The 20,622-nt window shown below is 42.9% G+C and overlaps 1 protein-coding gene and 1 pseudogene across 2 annotated transcripts in view; one reads left to right on the forward strand and one right to left on the reverse strand.

The window, feature by feature from the left end:
* The window catches only part of hibch (3-hydroxyisobutyryl-CoA hydrolase), a 139,387-nt gene that overhangs the window by 71,606 nt on the left and 47,159 nt on the right, over window positions 1-20,622 (reverse strand). The window lies entirely within an intron of this gene.
* Window positions 3,627-6,918, forward strand: LOC129698525 (ATP synthase subunit gamma, mitochondrial-like; annotated as a pseudogene).

Here is a 20,622-nt window from a genome sequence, read left to right on the forward strand (position 1 = left end):
TCCCCTCATTCATCCTGTAGTGATCCCCCATTCATCCTGCACAGACCCTCCGATTCCACACTGCACTGACCCACCTCCCCCCATTCATCCTGCACTGATCTTCCCATTCAAGAATGGGGGGAACAGTCTGAAGAAGGGTCTCGACCAGAAACGTTGCCTATATCCTTCGCTCCATGGATGCTGCCTCACCCGCTAAGTTTCTCCAGCACTTTTATCTACCCCCATCCATCCCGTATTGAACCCGCCCATTCAACATCACTGACATCCCCCGTGCTCTCCCCTCACAATTTTACCTACTCCAACCAACTAATTCACCTGCCTCAATCCATCCATTCTGCACCGACTGCCTTCTAACCCTCCACCCCCGCCACTATCCACCCCGCACTGATTCTCACACATCCCCCTCCCTGACCCTATTGCGCTGGAAATGTCTTCAGAGCGAACATTGACTATGTTTGATAACGGAATGCAATCAAATGTGATTGCAATTCCCAATGTTATTATTTGTATTAGTCCATAAAGATGGATTAATTAAATTGTGAACACGTGAAACATTAAAACCACAGTGTTCGATTGTCACTGTTGCCATTGACACATTATTACAGAATTCATTTTAACGGCAAATCAATGCTCTTAATATGGAGTATCAGTACTGTAGTTATTTAATGAGCAACATTCACAACTATACGTTGGATTTATCCAGGTTTTACTTCTACAGTCGATCATATACATCACAAATTTGGTCAGGAGATATTTCAGTTGAAATGTTAACGTTAATTCTGAAGTGGGAGTGATGGAAACAGTATTTATCAATAATTTTTTTTTAATCTGGTGCTTACAAACTGGGTATCTTCATTGCTGTTCACAACACATACATCTAATCTGAATGTCTGGTAATGTGGCGTCTTGACACCTTTAAATATATTACCAAAAGAACATTTGCTGCAGTTATGTCCTTTGGCCATCTCTTGTCAGTTAGTGTATTGTTTAACCTGTCAGATGGGTATAGTTGGTTTTAACACCTATTATCATAAAATGCCTATAGAAATTTCCTTGCAACCTGTATATTTTGTTGTGGATAAATTATGTGGGAAGCGAGAGTGTTTCTGTACCAATAGCAATAACGACCCATGCTATGGCCATGTTATGGTAATTTTCGGTCCTTTACAGAAAACATGCTTGCATCAATCTGTAGTGCACATGGTTAAGCATATATGTTACCATGGTCCAGGATTTATTGACACAGGTTGATCATACGCTGAATAATCAATTAGTTTGGAAGTGGTAAAAACTAATAGAAATTGCATTAATTGCAATGTGTAAAAAGAGTTGAGATACTGTCTTATAATTTTGCTGCATGTTATTGTGGGATATATCATGTCTTGATTGGTGAATATGTTTAGTTTGTGACTTTATTTGAAGCAGAAATAATATGTGAATGCTTCATTGAGTATAATTCCGATTGGTAACTACGCACTTCGTCCGAGCACATTATCGCACGCGCCATGCAAGCCGTCTTAAATGACCACCTGAAGTGTCATTTGGCAACCTAAAAAGCTGCCAAGGTTGCCCGGCTGGCAACAGGAAAAAAGGTTAAGCGAGAGCCCTGTCGCCCCTCCACTGTTTCCAAAAGGACGTTCAGACAGATACCTCAGCACTCCCAAATTTTGAGTTATTTTGCAATTGCCGGTTCAACAATTATAATATTAAAAAATTGCAGTTTCTCAAATATTAATTATTCCCTCATTGACACACACTTTAAAACTTTGAGCAAAATATAATGACGTAAACTATATATGAAAATTTCCTTGAATATAAATGAAAGCAAAGATAAAATGTGTCCTGGCCTGTTCAATGCAATCAACTGTGCTGCAATTATTAATTTTGCTGTTCATCTGTTATACACGATGAATTAGTCAGGGGAGGAGCCATCTTGGGGAACGGCTGCTAACCAGCAGCCGCCGTTTAATTCATTTTTTTTAAAAAGTTTTTAGTAAGTCTTGTTCTTCGTTTGTTGGAGAAATGGACTTCTTAATGTGGGGGGAAGGAGGTAATTATACTTCTAGGTCCCTACCTGGTCGGTGAGGCAGCTTTTTTCTCCGGGCTGCCCGTCGACCCGTCCTCGTGGCCTACCAGCGGGCGTGGAGCGCCGTTTCCTGGCGGGGACCGCCCAGTACCTCGGCTTCGTTGGCGGCACAGCGCTGGAGCGCTATCGCGGAGCCGCGCTGGATCGACGCGCTGGAGCTCCGGTGAGCTGTGACCGCCGAGATCAACACCTCTGGGCTGCGGGTCTGCGGAGCGGAGCGGGCGGCGCCGACTTTAACATCGGGAGCCTGGGAGCTCCAATCCGGCGCGGCCCTGTCGGCTTCGGAAGCCGACAATCCCCTGCTAGGAAGTGGCCGTTCCAGGTGGCCTCCAGGAGGACTCTCCCAACGCCGGGGCAACACCACCCGGCCAGAACGGCCAGGAACATCGGGTCTCCGTAGAGGCAATAGCGGTGGCCTCAATAGGCCTAACTTTGGGTGAACTGGGGATGGGAACTTGACATTGTGCCTTCCCCCACAGTGGATGATTTTTTGTGTGTAAGTTAACATGTTAGTCTGTGTCCAAGATGGCTGTCGGAAGGGAGAGTGGACGCTGGCGTGCTTTAGCTGCCGCTGCTCTCTCTTCACATTGTGTTTTTTTGATTTTTTGATTTTGTGTCTTTGGAGCGATTTCTATCTTTAGTTTGTGTATTGATGATGTCCTTATTATTTATTTTTCTCCGACTACATGTTTTTTTCTCTTCTGTTAATTTTTGTAAGGTGTCCTTAGGTGTCCAGAAAGGCGCCAGCAAATAAAATGCAAATAAAATAAAATAAATAAAATAAAAAACTACTTTTACATATTTACATCCATCTTTAATTCCCTCATTATCACCACATAATGATGGAAAAGAGATATCATAATCTATCTAACCCAGTCCCCACTATTTCACATTTACAAATCATGAATAGCAGTAATTTAAGCGATAACAATCCCATTTCATAACTGTGCATTTATGAAATGATTGCCAAGATATTCAAAATTTCAGTAAGCTAAGGGAAAGATCCAGTGAATGAACTATTGAGAAATATTTTGAATGTTTTAATGCTGCCAGGCCTTTGCCCAAATAGAAAATAGAAAGAAAGCGTGTATAGTGTTATTTTTGAGTGATTACATTGAAAACTGAGAGTAAGCAGATAAAAATGTTTCCTTCTAATGGATCCTTTGTGAGAGTTAAGAACCATGGAACGAATGCAGAGCGATCTCTGCTACTAACTGGTTTGAGCCCTCTCTTTCTTTCGAAGCCCTCTCGAAGCAATGTCTTAGAAGCTAGGATATTGCCTCTGAATTCAATGGACTCATTTGTTGCTCAAACCATGGAATAGAAGTGCTTTGCCATCTGATTAAGTTAAACCACTTTGATCGAGTAGAAGGGTTTAACAATATCTTATTCACAGTCTGGCTTTATTTTTTGACAAATAATTATTGGATGCAAATCAATCCACACACGCACACTTCAATGTTAGTGATTTTTCTACGTCCATACATATGAACAAACTGCTCAGTCATCAACATCCAAGGCTTTTGGAGAAAGAAAACAGATGTTGCACAAAGCCGGAGCACGACAACAAACGTAAGTTAGCTGTAACTGCAAAAGATCTTAAAAAATCTGAAATGGTTAGTTATAAACACATAAAAAACAGTTGTTCAACGAACAGATATATAATCATAATCATACTTTATTAGCCAAGTATGTTTTGCAACAAACAAGGAATTTGATTTGCCATACAGACATACCAATAAAAAGCAACAGAACACAAAAAACACATTTTAACATGAATATCCATCACAGTGACTCCTCCACATTCATCACTGTGATGGAAGGCGAAAAAAAGTTAAATCTCTTCTCTTCTTTGTTCTCGCGCGATCTAGCCTTCCATTGACGGGGCGATCTTGGCTCCCGTAGCCGGCGGCGTTTGGGCCCTCTTATCGGGGCGATCAAGCTTCCGCATCGGGGAGGAATCTCAGCTCCACCGCGCCGGGCGATCGGACCCCGGGTCGGGGATGGTCGAACCATCTTTGTCGTTTGGAGCTCACGACAATCTCTACCCAAGGCTGCGATTTCCTCGATGGTGATATCCGCAGGCCGCGGTTAGAGCATCGATCCCAGGCAAGGGATCGCAGGCTCCGAAGATAAGTTCACGTCCCCGCGGTGGGGCTCAAAGTCAGTCCCAAGCAAGGTCGCCAGCTCCATGATGTTAGGCCGCAAAACGACCGGAAATACGATCTGGAAAACAATCGCATCTCCGGCAAGGTAAGAGATTGACAAAAAATTTATCCCGAACACCCCCTCCCCCACATAAAACAGAGAACATTACTTTCAAAACACACTAAAAATAACAAAAAAAAAGATGAACAGACAGACTGTGGGCGAGGCTGCCATCGCGGCGCCACCCAGTGGACGGTGTGGTGGGAAATAGATAATCAGATCAACATGCACATGGAAACATAACACTAAAGTTAAAACGTGCCGTACATATTTCGATTTGGTTTAGTTTAGAGATACAGCGTGGAAGCAGGCTCATTGGCCCACCGATGAGCGATCCCCACACACTAACTCTATCCTACACAACCTAGGGACAATTTGCAATTATACGAAGGCAATTAACCTACAAACCTGTATGTACATCTTTGGAGAGTGAGGGAGGAAACCGAAGATCTCGGAGAAAACCTACGCAGGTCACAGGGAAAACGTACAAACTCCGTACAGACTAGCACCCATAGTCAGGATCGAACCTGGGTCTCTGGCGCTGTACGGCAGCGGCTCTATCGCTGCGCCACCATGCCGCCCTTATGATTAGAAACATAGACATAGAAACATAGAAAATAGGTGCAGGAGTAGGACATTTGGCCCTTCGAGCCAGCACTGCCATTCAATATGATCATGGCTGATCATCCAACTCAGTATCCTGTACCTGCCTTCTCTCCATACCCTCTGATCCCTCTAGCCACAAGTGCCACATCTAACTCCCTCTTAAATCTAGCCAATGAACTGGCCTCAACTACCTTTCTGTGGCAGAGAATTCCACAGATTCACCACTCTCGGTGTAAAAAATGATTTTCTCATCTCGATCATAAAAAACTTCCCTCTTATCCTTAAACTGTGATCCCTTGCTCTGGACTTCCCCAACATCGGGAATAATCTTCCTGCATCTAGCCTGTCCAACCCCTTAAGAATTTTGTAAGTTTCTATAAGATCCCCCCTCAATCTTCGAAATTCTAGCGTGTACAAGCCGAGTCTATCCAGTCTTTCGTCATATGAAAGTCCTGCCATCCCAGGAATCAGTCTGGTGAACCTTATCTGTACTCCCTCTATGGCAAGAATATCTTTCCTCATATTAGGAGACCAAAACTGTACGCAATACTCCAGGTGTGGTCTCACCAAGACCCTGTACAACTGCAGTAGAACCTCCTTGCTCTTATACTTAAATCCTTTTGCTATGAATGCTACCATACCATTCGCTTTCTTCACTGCCTGCTGCACCTGCATGCCTACTTTCAATGACTGGTGTACCATGACACCCAGGTCTCGTTGCATCTCCCCTTTTCCAAATCAGCCACCATTCAGATAATAGTCTACTTTCCTGTTTTTGCCACCAAAGTGGATAACCTCACATTTATCCACATTATACTGCATCTGCTATACATTTGCCCATTCACCCAACCTATCCAAATCACTTTAAAGCCTCCTAGCATCCTGCTCACAGCTAACACTGCCCCCCAGCTTCATATCATCCGCAAACTTGGCGATGTTGCATTCAATTCCCTCATCCAGATCATTAATATATATAGTAAACAGCTGGGGTCCCAGCACTGAGCCTTGCGGTACCCCACTAGTCACTGCCTGCCATTCTGAAAAGAACCCGTTTACTGCTACTTTTTGCTCTGCCAGCCAGTTCTCTATCCACATCAATACTAAACCCCCAATACCGTGTGCTTTATGTTTGCATACTAATCTCTTATGTGAGAACTTGTCAAATGCCTTCTGAAAGTCCAGATATAACACATCCACTGGTTCTCCCTTATCCACTCTACTAGTTACATCCCTTGAAAAATTCTATAAGATTCGTCAGACATGATTTACCTCTCTTCATAAAATCCATTAGCTGTCCAATTTCAGGAACTACTCCCAATAAAGAGTTTTGAAATGTTATCAATTCATCCCTATTTATGGAACTTTGGCCCTGTATGAAAAGGCGGAAATTAAAGCTCCTGCTATTGGCGTGTCCTCTGACCGTGGTCTCTGTGGAGGAGTCCACAGCAACGTTGCTAAAAACATACGAAATCAAATGCAGCAATTGACTTCTGCGGGTAAAGAGGTCAAGATTGCTACGATTGGGGACAAGCTGGGAGCACTGTTGCACAGAAAATATGGAAGTAATATCCTATTGATGTTCAAGGAAGTGGGCCGGAAGCCACCGACCTTTTGCCGCTGAGCTCCTGAACTCAGGCTATGAGTTTGATAAAGGTGCTGTAATATTCAACAGATTCAAGTCTGTGATTTCCTACAATACTCAGGAGCAGCCCGTGTTCTCCTACGATGCCCTTGCAGGTTCTGAGAACTTGAGTGTTTACGATGACATTGATGCTGATGTTCTCCAAAACTACCAGGAGTTCTCTCTGGTGAACATCATTTACTTTGGGTTGAAGGAATCGACTACAAGCGAGCAAAGTGCAAGGATGACTGCCATGGACAGTGCCAGCAAGAATGCCTCTGAGATTATCGACAAGCTGACGTTGACGTACAATCGTACTTGACAGGCTGTCATCACCAAGGAGCTCATCGAGATCATCTCTGGAGCTGCTGCTCTGTAACTACGGTGACCCAGAAAGGATAAAAGCACGATCCCTATCTTTAGGCCCTAAAGTTTGGGTAAAAACCTTACACAGTTTATCGGCCTTAAGTACTCTGGGATGCAGCCTATCTGGCCCTCAATCGGCCTTTACTATTCAATTTACCTAACACTACTTCCCAGCTAACCTGGATTTCACTCAGTTCCTCCATCACATTTGACCCCCAGTCCCCTGCTATTTCTGGCAGATTATTTATGTCTTCCTTAGTGTAGACAGAACCAAAGTAGTTATTCAATTGGTCTGCCATATCCTTGTTCCCCATGATCAATTCACCTGTTTCTGACTGCAAGAGACCAACATTTGTTTTAACTAATCTTTTTCTCTTCACATATCTATAAAAAATTTTGCAGTCAGTTTTTATGTTCCCTGCCAGTTTTCTTTCATAATCTATTTTCCCTTTCCTAATTAAGCCATTTGTCCTCCTCTGCTGGACTGAATTTCTCCCAGTCCCCTGGTAGGCTGCTTTTTCTGGCTAATTTGTATGCTTCATCTTTTGTTTTGATACTATCCCTTATTTCCCTTGTTATACACGGATGCACTACCTTCCTTGATTTATTCTTTTGCCAAATTGGGATGAGCAATTGTTGTAGTTCATCCATGCAGTCTTTAAATGCCTTCCATTGCATATCCACCGTCAACCCTTTAAGAATCAATTGCCAGTCTATCTTGGCCAATTCACGTCTCATACCCTCAAAGTCACCTTTCTTTATGTTCAGGACCCTTGTTTCGGAATTAACAATGTCACTCTCCATCCTAATGAAGAACTCAACCATATTATGGTCACTGTTGCCCAAGGGGCCACGCACAACAAGACTGCTAACTGACCCTTCCTCATTACTCAATACCCAGTCTAGAATAGCCTGCTGTCTCGTTGGTTCCTCTACATGTTGGTTTAGAAAACTATCCCGCATACATTCCAAGAAATCCTCTTCCTCAGCACATCTGCCAATTTGATTCACCCAATCTATATGTAGATTGAAGTCACCCATTATAACTGTTTTACCTTTGTTGCACGCATTTCTAATTTCCTGTTTGATGCCATCCCCAACTCCACTACTGCTGTTAGGTGGCCTGTACACAACTCCCACTAGCGTTTTCTGCCCCCTGATGATTCTTCATTCATTGAAGGTCTTTCTTTGCTTGCTTTGCCCCTGCGCATAAGGCGCTTAGTTACCGAGGTAAAAAATCTTGTCCATAAATTGTGGGACCAAATAGACTGTCTACCTAAATAGGTTTCTTCAGGTAGATATAAGAACAATCAAAGTGGGAAAAAAATCAAAGGTGTGACTCAATATGGGTATATTATTTTCAGATTATGCTGGAGTTTAAAATATTAATGAAGAAAATTATCAAGCAACATCATCACCTTCAGGCAAACCTGTGGGAATGGATGATGCAGGGTTAAGATCCAGGTTGTTCTCCATGGACTGTGGAATCTGCCTTCCAAGCAACGACTTTAAAAGGAATGTTGAACAATAAGAGAACTTCTCCAAACATGTTCCAATAGCCGATAAACAGAGGATTCAGATTTAAGATGATTGGCAATAAGAACCTTTTTAGTTTAGTTTAGTTTATTGTCATACATACCCAGGTACAGTGAAGCATTTTGTTGCATGCTAACCAGTCAGCAGAAAGGCAATACATGATACATAAGACCAAGCGCAGGTTTGGCGATCGTTTCGCTGAACACCTCCGCTCAGTCTGCCTAAACTTACCTGATCTCCTGGTTGCTCAACACTTTAACTCACCCTCCCATTCCCACATTGACTTTCTGTCCTGGGTTTCCTCCATTGTCAGAGTGAGGACCAGTGCAAATTGGAGGAACAGCACCTCATATTTCGCTTGGGCAGCTTACACCCCAGCGGTATGAACATTGACTTCACAAACTTCAAGTAGCCCTTGGTTTCCCTCCCTCTCCATCCCCTTCCCCTTCACAGTTCTTCGACCAGTCTTACTGTCTCCGACTATATTTTATCTCTGTTTGCTTTGTTGTTACCTTCTCCCAGCTAACAATGATCTATTCTACATTTTCCTTGATCTCCATTCCCTTTGTCCTGTTTTCATGCCTAATACTTCCTTATCTATACTTCCTTATCTATGTACCACCCACTCTCCTGATATCAATCTGAAGAAGGGGCTCGACTCGAAATATCACCCATTCCTTCTCTCCAGAGATGGTGCCTGTCCCGCTGAGTTACTCCAGCAATTTGTGTCTATTGATGAAGATTGCAATCAATCGATTTACAGTGTATAGATACGTGATAAGGGTGAAGTAAGGACAGATCTGAAAGGAGTTTACGAGGATCATAGTTAAAGTCGGAAATGGTGCTGTAGGAGTACAGATTTAAGAGTGTGGAGCGATTGTAATGTGAGCTTGTAGATCTGCTGCTGTGGCTAGCACACAAATAGTCGCCTGGGTTGGTTACCTGAGGTAAAGGATTTGAAAATATTTAAGCTTAAATTGTTGTGATCAGAAATACATGGCCCGGACGCAAGAATGGAGGTGATATAAAACAAATTTGCCAAAACAAAAGAGGAAAAATAAAATTCAGTAAAGAAAAGAATCAAGGGAACTGGACTAACTGGCAGCTCTTTCAAAGATGATCTCTTGGAGTTGTATCATCCCATTATGATATGAAATTCGCGATCAATCAAATCCACAGTAGATTGCCCCTTGTGAAGCAAGAAAAATACACAAAAATAATTTAAAATACTAATACAAGAGGCTCATGGAGAAAACAGAAACGTGCACAATATATCACCTGTGCAAAATGAAATTCTACTCATGATCACGAGCATTAATAACTACTGAATAAACGCTAAGGATGCCAAAGTCAGCTCCATTGTTTGGGCAGGTTCCAAGGTGGTGACTGATGTGCATGCACGAGTTATATGGTCTTCATAGTGTTCAGAGCACTCGCATGAGTAATATTAATCCCCACTGGAAATAGGTGCAGCAGACAGACCATGAGGTCAAGCGGCACATGTTGCAGACGTACTCTTCGTGGTGCCAAACTGGAGCTTAACACTCATATCCAATGACACAGAACGCAGGTCACAATACAGTCATCAGGCAAAAGGTTTTGAAGTGTGAAAACGCACACCATCAGATTCAGGCACAGTTTCTTCCCAGCTGTTATCAGGCAACTGAATCACCATACCACAATCAGAAAGCAGTGATGAGCTATTATATACCTCTTTGGTGTCCATTGGACTATCCTTGACTGGACTTAGACACAAAAAGCTGGAGTAACTCAGCGGGACAGGCAGCATCTCTGGAGGGAAGGAATGGGTGACGTTTCGGGTCGAGACCCTTCTTCAGATGCTGCCTGTCCCGCTGAGTTACTCCAGCATTTTGTGTCTATCTTTGTTTTAAACCAGCATCTGCCGTTCTTTCCTACACATCTTGACGGGACTTTGCTGGCTTTACCTTGCACTAAACATTATTCTATACACTGTAAATGGATTGATTGTAATCATGCATTGTCTTGCTGCTGACTGGTTAGCACACAACAAAAAGCTTTTCACTGTTCCTCTGTACATGTGACAATAAACTAAACTGAACTGAACCAGCCATAATTTTGCCTTTTTGAACACAAAGATAATAAACGGTGTCCTCAATAAAGCTGCTCATTCACACTAGAGCAGACTACGCTTTTACAACCACCTAAAACGTGGGCCTATTTCAAGAAGTCATCTTCTACCTATTTGTCTTCCATTGTAGTGGGCAGGATCTTGAACAACAAAGGGATAGAGAGCTTAGTAATGCAGTGTCAAGATAACAATTTCTCCCTCAATGTCGGCAAGATGAAGAAGCTAGTCATTGACTTCAGGAAACGGGCTGCTGATGTTGTTAATGGTGCTAAATGTACCAATCGTGCAAATATAGAGATGGTCGATAGCTTCAAGTTCCTAGATATAAAAATATCACCAACTATTTTGTCCTGGTCCAACCACGTTGATGATACAGGCAAGAAAGCACACCATCACCTCTACTTCATCAGAGTTTGACATGTCTTCAATGACTATTACAAATTTCTACACATGCACAGGAGACAAATTCCTAACTGGCTGCATCACAACTTTCGTTTGGCAACTGCTCGGCCCAAGAACAAAAATTGGATGGAACAACATCAGATAGAACTTAACACAGTCAGGTGTAAGGTCATGCATTTTGTGAAGTCAAATTCAGGTAGGTAATTTAAAATAAATTGCAGAGAGATTAATAGCATTGATGTCGAGGGGGCCTTCGGTACAATTCCATGACCTGGAAACGGAGCTAGGAATAGATAGAATAGGAATTCTTAGTTGTTTGCCTTCACAGGCATGAGATAGTATGATATACAAACGAGAGACAGAAAAGGCCGTCCTGGTATTAGCTACTCACAAAAGCTGCTTATTTTTGCATTTGGAATCCCCCTCCGCTGTGGACGAGAGTCCATCGTGAAGCATAAGAGAGTGTTTTTGTTTCTAAATATGTTGCCATAGAACTGAAATTCTTATTTGCTGTGGCAGGGGGGAGGGACTATAAATGCATTGTATGATGTGACAGTCAGTCTCTGAGATGGGAAAAAGTGAAAAGCTCATGTCTCACAATTACACATACTGAACACAACACACTGTGAGTTTTTGGCCACCTGCCTTGAGTCCCCCTCCGCTGAGGTTGGACCAGAAATTTTTCCCATCGATGAAACATAAGAGAGTTATTAATGTTATAACAATGTTGCCATTCTCTCTGCTGCCCCTGCTGGTGGGAGGGGGAGGGACTATAAAACCCGGAAGTGTTGTGCCTCAGTCAGTCTCTGCAAGATGGGGGGAAGTGAGAGGGTCACGTCTCACAATCTGAGCTGTGAATAACACTGAACACATGTTTACTAAACTGTGAGTGTGGTTTTACTGCCCTTAATGTGGTTTGAAAATGAAAATATGGTTGGTAAAAAGTAAAAAGCACTGCAAATGGTTGGGGGGTTGGGGTTGAAGTAAAAGCACTGCAAATGTTTGTTTAGGGGGTTTGGGTTGATGTAAAAAGCACCTCAAATGGTTGTTTGGGGGTTTTGGGTTGAAGTAAAAGGCACTGCAAATGGTAATTTGGGGGTTTTGGGTTGAAGTACAAAGCACTGCAAATGGTTGTTTGGGGGTTTTGGGTTGAAGTAAAAAGCACTGCAAATGGTTGTTTGGTCAAACTTGACAACTTCCTGTTTGCACTGTATAATGATTTTAGATAAAACGCTGCCACTTAGGGCTGTGATTTTTGACCATCTTACTCAGTCCCCCTCCGCTCATCAGGTTCAGTGGATTTTTCCCATCAATGAAAAATAAAAGTGTTATTAGTGTTTAAAAAATGTTGAGAATCTCTCTCCTGTCAGTCACGCCATGAAGGCCACACCTTTTCCAGTGGAAGGGGGAGGGATTATAAAAGCCAGAAGTGTGGGTGTGGCTCAGTCTCTGCATGATGGGGGAAGGAGAGGTCACGACTCTGTCTGAGCTGTGAATCACTGAATGTCTACTGAACTGTGAGTGTGGTGTTTTGTGTTATCTTATGGTGATTTGAATGTGGTGGCGTTGCACCCTGCATGAAATGGTATGAAACTGCACTTGAATTTGGTGGCCTTGCACCCTGCTTGATGTGGTATGAAACTGCACTGAATTTGGTGGCCTTGCACCCTGTTGAAAGTGGAATGAAACTGCACTCGAATTTGGTGGCTTTGCACCCTGCTAGAAGTGGTTGGAAACTGCACTTGAAAATTGATGGCCTTGCACCCTGCTTGAAGTGGTATGAAACTGCACCTGAATTTGGTGGCCTTGCACCCTGCTGAAAGTGGAATGAATGAAACTGCACTTGAATTTTGTGGCTTTGCACCCTGCTTGAAGTGGTAGAATAATTGATTTGAATTTGGTGGCCTTGCACCGTGCTTGATATGGAATTTCAAGGAATAGCCGAACTGCCAGAGTGAGTGAGCTGCCAGCACATCAGGCTTGAGGGACTGAGCTGCCACCCCAATAATCCATTTGGCCCACAATGTCCATACTAACCCTCTGGAGACCAGTCCCTTCAGCCCACAACACCCATACCAGCGCTCCAGAAAGCCCCCCCCCACCCCCCACCCCCAGCCACCAATATTGGAATTGGTGGAGAGGTGGAATATTGCATCGGGGGACCAGCCCTCCCGTGTGAACATGGGACCCAACGGGTCCCACTTAGTCTAATATACACACACACACAACACAAACAAAACAGAGCAACAATAACAATAATAGTCTATTGTAGTTCAGACCTTATATGAGGTTGTAGTGTTTAATAGCTTGATGGCTTTAGGGAAGAAGCTGTTCCTGAACCTGGAATGTTACAGTTTTCAGGCTCCAGTACCTTCTTCCCGATGGCAGTGGTGAAATGAGTGTGAGGCCAGGATGGTGTGGGTCGTTGATGATGTTGGCTGCCTTTTTGAGGCAGCGACTCCGATAGATCCCTTTGATGGTGGGGAGGTCAGGGCCAGTGATGGACAGGGCAGTGGTCACAACATTTTGTAGTCTTTTCCGCTCCCGGACGTTCAAGTTGCTGAACCAGCCAATGATGCTACCAGTCAATATGCTCTCTAATGTGCAGCTGTAGAAGTTCAAGAGAATCCTCTTTGACATACTGAATCTCCATAATCTTCTAAGGAAGTAGAGGTGCTGATGTGCTTTCCTTATAATTGCATCAGTGTGCTGGGTCCAGGAAAGATCTTCGGAAATATGCACGCCCAGGAATTTGAAGTTTTTGACTCTCTCCACCATCGTCCCATTGATATAAACAGGATTGTGGGTCCTCATCTTTCCCATTCCAAAGTCCACAATCAGTTCTTTGGTTTTGTTGGTGTTGAGAGCCAGGTTATTGTGTAGGCACCATATGGTCAATCGATCGATCTCACTTCTATACCCTGACTCATCGCCATCTGTAATTCGTTCTACAATGGTGGTGTCGTCGGCAAACTTGACGATGGAGTTCACACTATGTCCGGCTACACAGTCATGGGTATAGAGTGAGTAGAGCAGGGGGCTGTGCACGCAGCCTTGAGGTAGTGGCACACTACGGAAAGAATGTGGTAGTAACAGGGAGTGCAGATGAGTTGCACCAAGATGTTGGAGATACAAGGAACTGCAGATGCTGGATTATTGAGTGAAAAAAGTGCTGAAGGAACTCAGGGGGTCAGCAGCATCTGTAAAGGGAATGGAATTTCAGGTCGGGACTCTTCTTTGGGCTCGGAAAAGGGTCCCGACTCAAAACGCCGCCTGTCCAAAAGAGGCAAGATGACACCAGATTTTGCCCAATGCATTTTCATGTCTCCAATCTAAACATTAAATGTTGGTTATCGAAGAGCAATGTGCTTTAGGAAAGGATTCTTCAATACCTTCAGACAGAGGATCACACTTTTATAGCTGGGAATATCATACAGGAAGCCATCTTAGGCCAAAGTTACGTTTCGACATACAAGAAAACATGGGGGGGGATTGTCCCCACCTCTCAAAACAAGACCCAAGGTGCAGGATTGGGGGCGGGGGGGGAGGGGTGGTGTGTCTACCAACTAAGGGGGGACCATTGGGGCAAAACAAGGGGTACTTGTAACTTTGTTAGTGCTCTTTAAGTGGTGAATCTTTGTGTGCCCAGGTATGCAACACAAAGCATCTCACTGTGACTTGTCACATGTGTCAATGAAAGTATCTCATCTCAAAGGAGGATGATTATACTGTAGTTTCTCGGGAAAGAAAAAAGAAAACTGACAGCTACCTGTCTCATGCTCCTTTCCAAGAGGAATTAATATCCCATGGTATCCATCTCCCTACATCTCTCAAAATCAAAGGACCCAAAGCACAAAACGATGAATTCTCAATGAATAAACAAATATAAATGAACACACTTTCCTATTCGATTCTATAAAAGAACAGTGGCACAGCATCAATCACATGGGGCGGCGCAGCAGTAGAGCTACTGCCTCACAGCACCAGAGAACCAGGCTCGAACCTGACTACAGGTGCTGTCTGTACAGAGTTTGTACACCCATGACTTGCGTGGGTTTTCTCCAAGACCTTCGGTTTCCTCCCACACTCCAAAGACGTGCAGGTTTGCAGGTTAATTGGCTTGGTATTAAAAAAATGTAAAATTGTCCCTAGCGTGTGTAGGGTAGTGTTAATGTGTGGGGGTTGCTGGTGGGTGCGGACTCGGGCAGAAGGGCCCGTTTCTGAGCAGTATTATCTCTAAACTAAACATATGCACATAGGCATCTATGAATGAAAGGCATCGATAGTCAATGCTGGAACATTCAGACAGGGATTCCAGAACGATGGAAGTCATATTTTCATCCTGTGGTATATTTGAATGATCTATTACTAGGGTTTACTTTGATCAGAATCGGTGCATACAGTATGAACCAATACAACTTTCCAACTGCAAGGTGGGTGGGGAGAAGGAGGTGGCAGGAATCACTGTTTACAAATGTTATGTGGCGGAGTTTAAATCCACACAGACTATGCAATCAACTTGGTGATAAGGGACAGGTTGTTTCAGGGAGCATCTGCATTGAAAACACTATTCAAGTCATAATAATGGGAGAAGGATAATAGAATGAAGCAAAAAAAAAACCATAGGATTCAGGCCAGAAAGATAATATAATATAAGAGCTAAAGGGGGAGCCGGCTAGTTTGTAACTTTTTAAGCACCATAGGCGGCTGCTATTTGTATACCTTGAGTATGCCAGGCAATTAATTTCACTGTGCCTTGTCACATGTGACAATAAAGTATTCCATTCCATATCTCGCGTTTCCCTCCGCTGCTGCTCCTCAGACATTTCATTGGCAATATGTGGCTGAGTTAAATACTAGTGGATGTGAGCTACTATTAAACAGGCCTGAGAACAGCTTGCCCATCTTTCTCATCAACTAGAATATTTACCATTTCAGATACAAACGCTAGTGTTTCTCTGGTGTGTCTTTTACTCAGCCACTTGCCACATCATGGACAGCTATGGTTGTAACAAAGGTATTGGGCAGTATGTCCTTGATGGCTACGAATAAACAAGGATAGAATAAAAACGTACATAATCCAGTCCATTACATGAACATAGAAACATAGAAATTACAGGAGTAGGCCATTCGGCCCTTCGAGCCTGCACCGCCATTCCATATGATCATGGCTGATCATCCAACTCAGTATCCCATCCCTGCCTTCTCTCCATACCCCTTGGTCCCTTTAGCCACAAGGGCCACATCTAACTCCCTCTTAAATATAGCCAATGAACTATGGCCTCGACTATCCTCTGCGGCAGAGAGTTCCATAGATTCACCACTCTCTGTGTGAAAATAGTTCTTCTCATCTCGGTTTTAAAGGATTACCCCCTTATCCTTAACCTGTGACCCCTTGTCCTGGACTTCCCCATTTTCCCCATGAACAACGCCATTTTAAAATGCTAATAATGACTGAGAAGCACAAATAACATGAAAGACAGGCAAGATTTGTACAATAGTTATTTACATCTGAAACGCAAACCTTCATTGATTTTTTTAGAAGAATTCAAAACTGCCTAATATCAGAAATATTGGCAAAGCAAATCAAAGCGAAGCAAAGCAAGAATGTCATTGTCCTATCTGGGACACATGACAATAAACTCTTGAATCTTGAAATATTTAGCTTCTCGTTCACTAGCTCGAGATTTACCATTTGATAATAGTTCCGTCACGCAATACACTTTAAAAAATTAATAGCAATCATTGTCATTACTCAAATCAATTTACTCGATTCCATGCAGCCTGATTTACGGGGCTTTGAGTGTAGTTTGACCTTTTAGACTTCCGTCACTAATCCAGCACTGGTTTAAAGCAACATCACCTCATATTCTCTTCGAGAAAAATCATTTATTATTAAACAAAAAATATTGGAGTAGCTCAGCGGGGTATGCAGCACATCTGGAGTGAAGGAACGGTGACGTTTCGGGTCGAGACCCTTCTTCAGACTTGACCCGAAACATCACCCATTCCTTCTCTTCAGAGATGCTACCCAACCCGGATTTTGTGTCCATCTTCAGGGTAAACCAGCATCTGCTGTTCCTTCCTACACATTTACTAATAAAAGACAGTATGGGATTCCTGCATTCCTTAAAATTATTTTATAAAATCTCACACTGTGAGAATCAAGGTATACGCTGGAACCTTGAGATTTTCAAAATAAAAAATTGGAAGAGAAACACATTGGCTTAGATATTGTACGTGTAGTGAAAGACCTTCTGTGCTATGCGATATAATTAATCAAAAAACCACAATCCTTTTTAACAACCTGGGAGTGCATTTTCCTGAACTGATACAGATGCTCCACATAAGTGAAGTGCATATGTGCATGGCAATGACGTCAAGCAGCAGTGAACAACGCACATTATGAAACCACGTGCAAAACAGCTTTGTGTTAATGAGATGTGCGAACAGCAGTCCTTGCACAGCACTGACTTTCAATGGAGGAATGCGAACTGCAGCATTGGGTATTCACTTGCTTCTGGGGAACACATCTTCCTGAAGTGAGGCGCAAAGAACTGCAGATGATGGAACCTTGTGCAGAACGTAAAGTGCTGGAGTAACTCAGGGGGTCAGACAACATCTCTGTCGGACAATGGATAGACGCAGTTTCAGGTCTGGACCCTTCTTTAAAGTCTGGGGCCCATAACTGATCAAAGTAGAGAGGGAACATTCAGGATAATATTGAAGACCTCGAGGCCGTGCCCCTGGAGCCTGAGATAGAATCCTGACCAGAAACATCACACGTCCATGTCCTCCAGAGATGCTGCATGTCCCGCGGAGTTACTCCAGCACTTTGTGTTTTACTCCGGATTCCCGCGTCTACAGTTCTTGTATCTACAGTCCTGTGTCTCACATAGAAACATAGAAACATAGAAATTAGGTGCAGGAGTAGGCCATTCGGCCCTTCGAGCCTGCACCGCCATTCAATATGATCATGGCTGATCATCCAACTCAGTATCCCGTACCTGCCTTCTCTCCATACCCCCTGATCCCCTTAGCCACAAGGGCCACATCTAACTCCCTCTTAAATATAGCCAATGAACTGGCCTCAACTACCCTAAGTGGCAGAGAGTTCCAGAGATTCACCACTCTCTGTGTGAAAAAAGTTCTTCTCATCTCGGTTTTAAAGGATTTCCCCCTTATCCTTAAGCTGTGACCCCTTGTCCTGGACTTCCCTAACATCGGGAACAATCTTCCTGCATCTAGCCTGTCCAACCCCTTAAGAATTTTGTAAGTTTCTATAAGATCCCCTCTCAATCTCCTAAATTCTAGAGAGTATAAACCAAGTCTATCCAGTCTTTCTTCATAAGACAGTCCTGACATCCCAGGAATCAGTCTGGTGAACCGTCTCTGCACTCCCTCTATGGCAATAATGTCCTTCCTCAGATTTGGAGACCAAAACTGTACGCAATACTCCAGGTGTGGTCTCACCAAGACCCTGTACAACTGCAGTAGAACCTCTCTGCTCCTATACTCAAATCACATTTCAAGTGGTCAGGTATTTCAGATGTATTTCATCTTCATGTGTTGACACTTCTGCTAACATTCTTGCTGCTGGTTCTGCCACCAATCTTTCCATGATCCCACCTCATCCCGAAGAACTAATGCAAAACTCCATTGTGTTACAGCAAAGGGTGTTAAGTCCCTGGAATAGCTGCCTTGATGAGCTGAAAAAATGTAAGACTCTATTCAAACTAAAAACACTCTTCAGAAACAAAAGATTGAATGGTTATGAGCTGCACCAGTGATTTTCTTTTCTGTTTGGTTATTTTTTGTTTGTGGACAGTTCAACAGATTTTGGGTCCATTTGTTCCCATTATTTTGTTTTTCCATGAAAATGTATAGAAAATAATAGTGGGTAGGACCAGAAAAGTTTTCGAACTTCTTCTTACCCCTTTTGAACATGAACGATATTATTTGTATTATTTGAGTTACTTATTTGTTTGTTTTCCTTTGTGTTTTATTTTCTTTTTTTATTGCTTACAAGTTTATTTGTGTTTGTGTTTTTTAACATGTTCAATAAATAATAGAAAAAAAAAAAAAAAGATTGACACAAAATGCTGGGGAAACTCAGCGGGACAGGTAGCATCTCTGGATAGAAGGAATGGGTGACGTTTCGGATCAAGACCCTCCTCCCTTGCTCCGCAACTTTAAACTTGCTCTCTCTCTCTCTAAAACTTGCTCTCTCTCTCTCTCTCTATATATATATGTATATATATAACTTTTTCCAGTGAAAGGTCATTGCCCAGAAATGGTGATTGCTTTTCCCTCACCACAGATGCTGCCTGGCCTCTTGAATATTTCCAAAATGTTTCCATTATCTTTTTTTATTTTTACATTTCCAGCATCTGCAGCATTTAAAATGACAGCTGAGGTGAAGTGGGGAACAAAACAGTGCCTGTTCGCATGACGAGAAAAGTGCCGAATTTCTAAAAAACTGCAAGCAGCTTATGCTATCGTAATCCATCATTCCGACAATTCAGCTGCATTAACTTGCTCAGCAGGTATTTCCATAAACAATCAGTGACCCTATTCTTTATGGTCACCCCAATTAATCAATATTTGAGTTTGACGCTGTTGTCCCAACCATTAAACACCATGTAGTGAAACCTGCACCTGGCTGAAACAATTTATAATAATGTTATGTTATATATTTTAGTTTTCAGTGTTGTTCCTCCCTTTCTCACCTCGAGACATTTACTTAACTCCAAAGGCACCAAGTACTGTCCAGTTACCTTGCCCAAGTGGCATGACTTAACTGTGCGTTTTTTGACAATGAGCAACAGCAGCCTATTTAACTGTGTTGGAGAGATGTGTTTGAGATAACTGGCACAAAGGGAACAAACTAAAAATAAAGATAAAAATCGCAGCTGTTTCCAATTTTGCCTCAAGCTACCACAGCCAGAGATCAAACCTGTGACCTTTGTTGTACATGTACCTCGGCTACACTGGTGAGCTACTGAGAAACCCCTGCTGGTACTATGTAAATAAAGAATTAACCTCTTCTCTCATAATGGAACAATATCAAAAGTCATCAAAATAAATCCATGATAAGAGGAACATCTTGTTGCCTCCAAATTACAACAATGTGGTTTGATTGTTATGTTTCGTGCTAAAACACACAACACATGGCCTCTGGACTGCCTCCAGCCCACGCAAAGCTTCTTCTGGCCTGACTTCGAAAAATGTGTGCAATCAGTGGGGTAATGAAATTGAGTAAGTGGAAAGTCACCAGCAGGTTTGCAAGGAGGAGTCTACCCTCAATTAACATGATGATGTCCCTGATGTCAATAGTTCTTCCAACTAAATGCAATTTGTTAGTAATACATTAAAGGAACCCACTTGCAAAAAATGTCCGGTTGAGGCAACATAAAGCCACGTGGAGTTAGAACTGGGAATAGCAAGATTAAATTCTGATGTTGTTTCCCAATAGTAGTCATTCTATATCTCTCTACACCACTGACTATATCTCTCGTTTCCCTTTCCCCGTACTAGTCTGAAGAAAGGTCTCAACCCAAAACATCACCTATTCCTCTCCAGAGATGCTGCCTGTCCCGCTGAGTTGCTCCAGCAATTTGTGTCTATATTCTGGTCTTGGAAGCAGGTTGTGGCTAGCCCGTCACCCCAGAATGTCCGATTTCAATT

The sequence above is a fragment of the Leucoraja erinacea genome, chromosome 7 (genome assembly GCF_028641065.1).
Source record: "Leucoraja erinacea ecotype New England chromosome 7, Leri_hhj_1, whole genome shotgun sequence".
NCBI lineage: Eukaryota > Metazoa > Chordata > Chondrichthyes > Rajiformes > Rajidae > Leucoraja > Leucoraja erinaceus.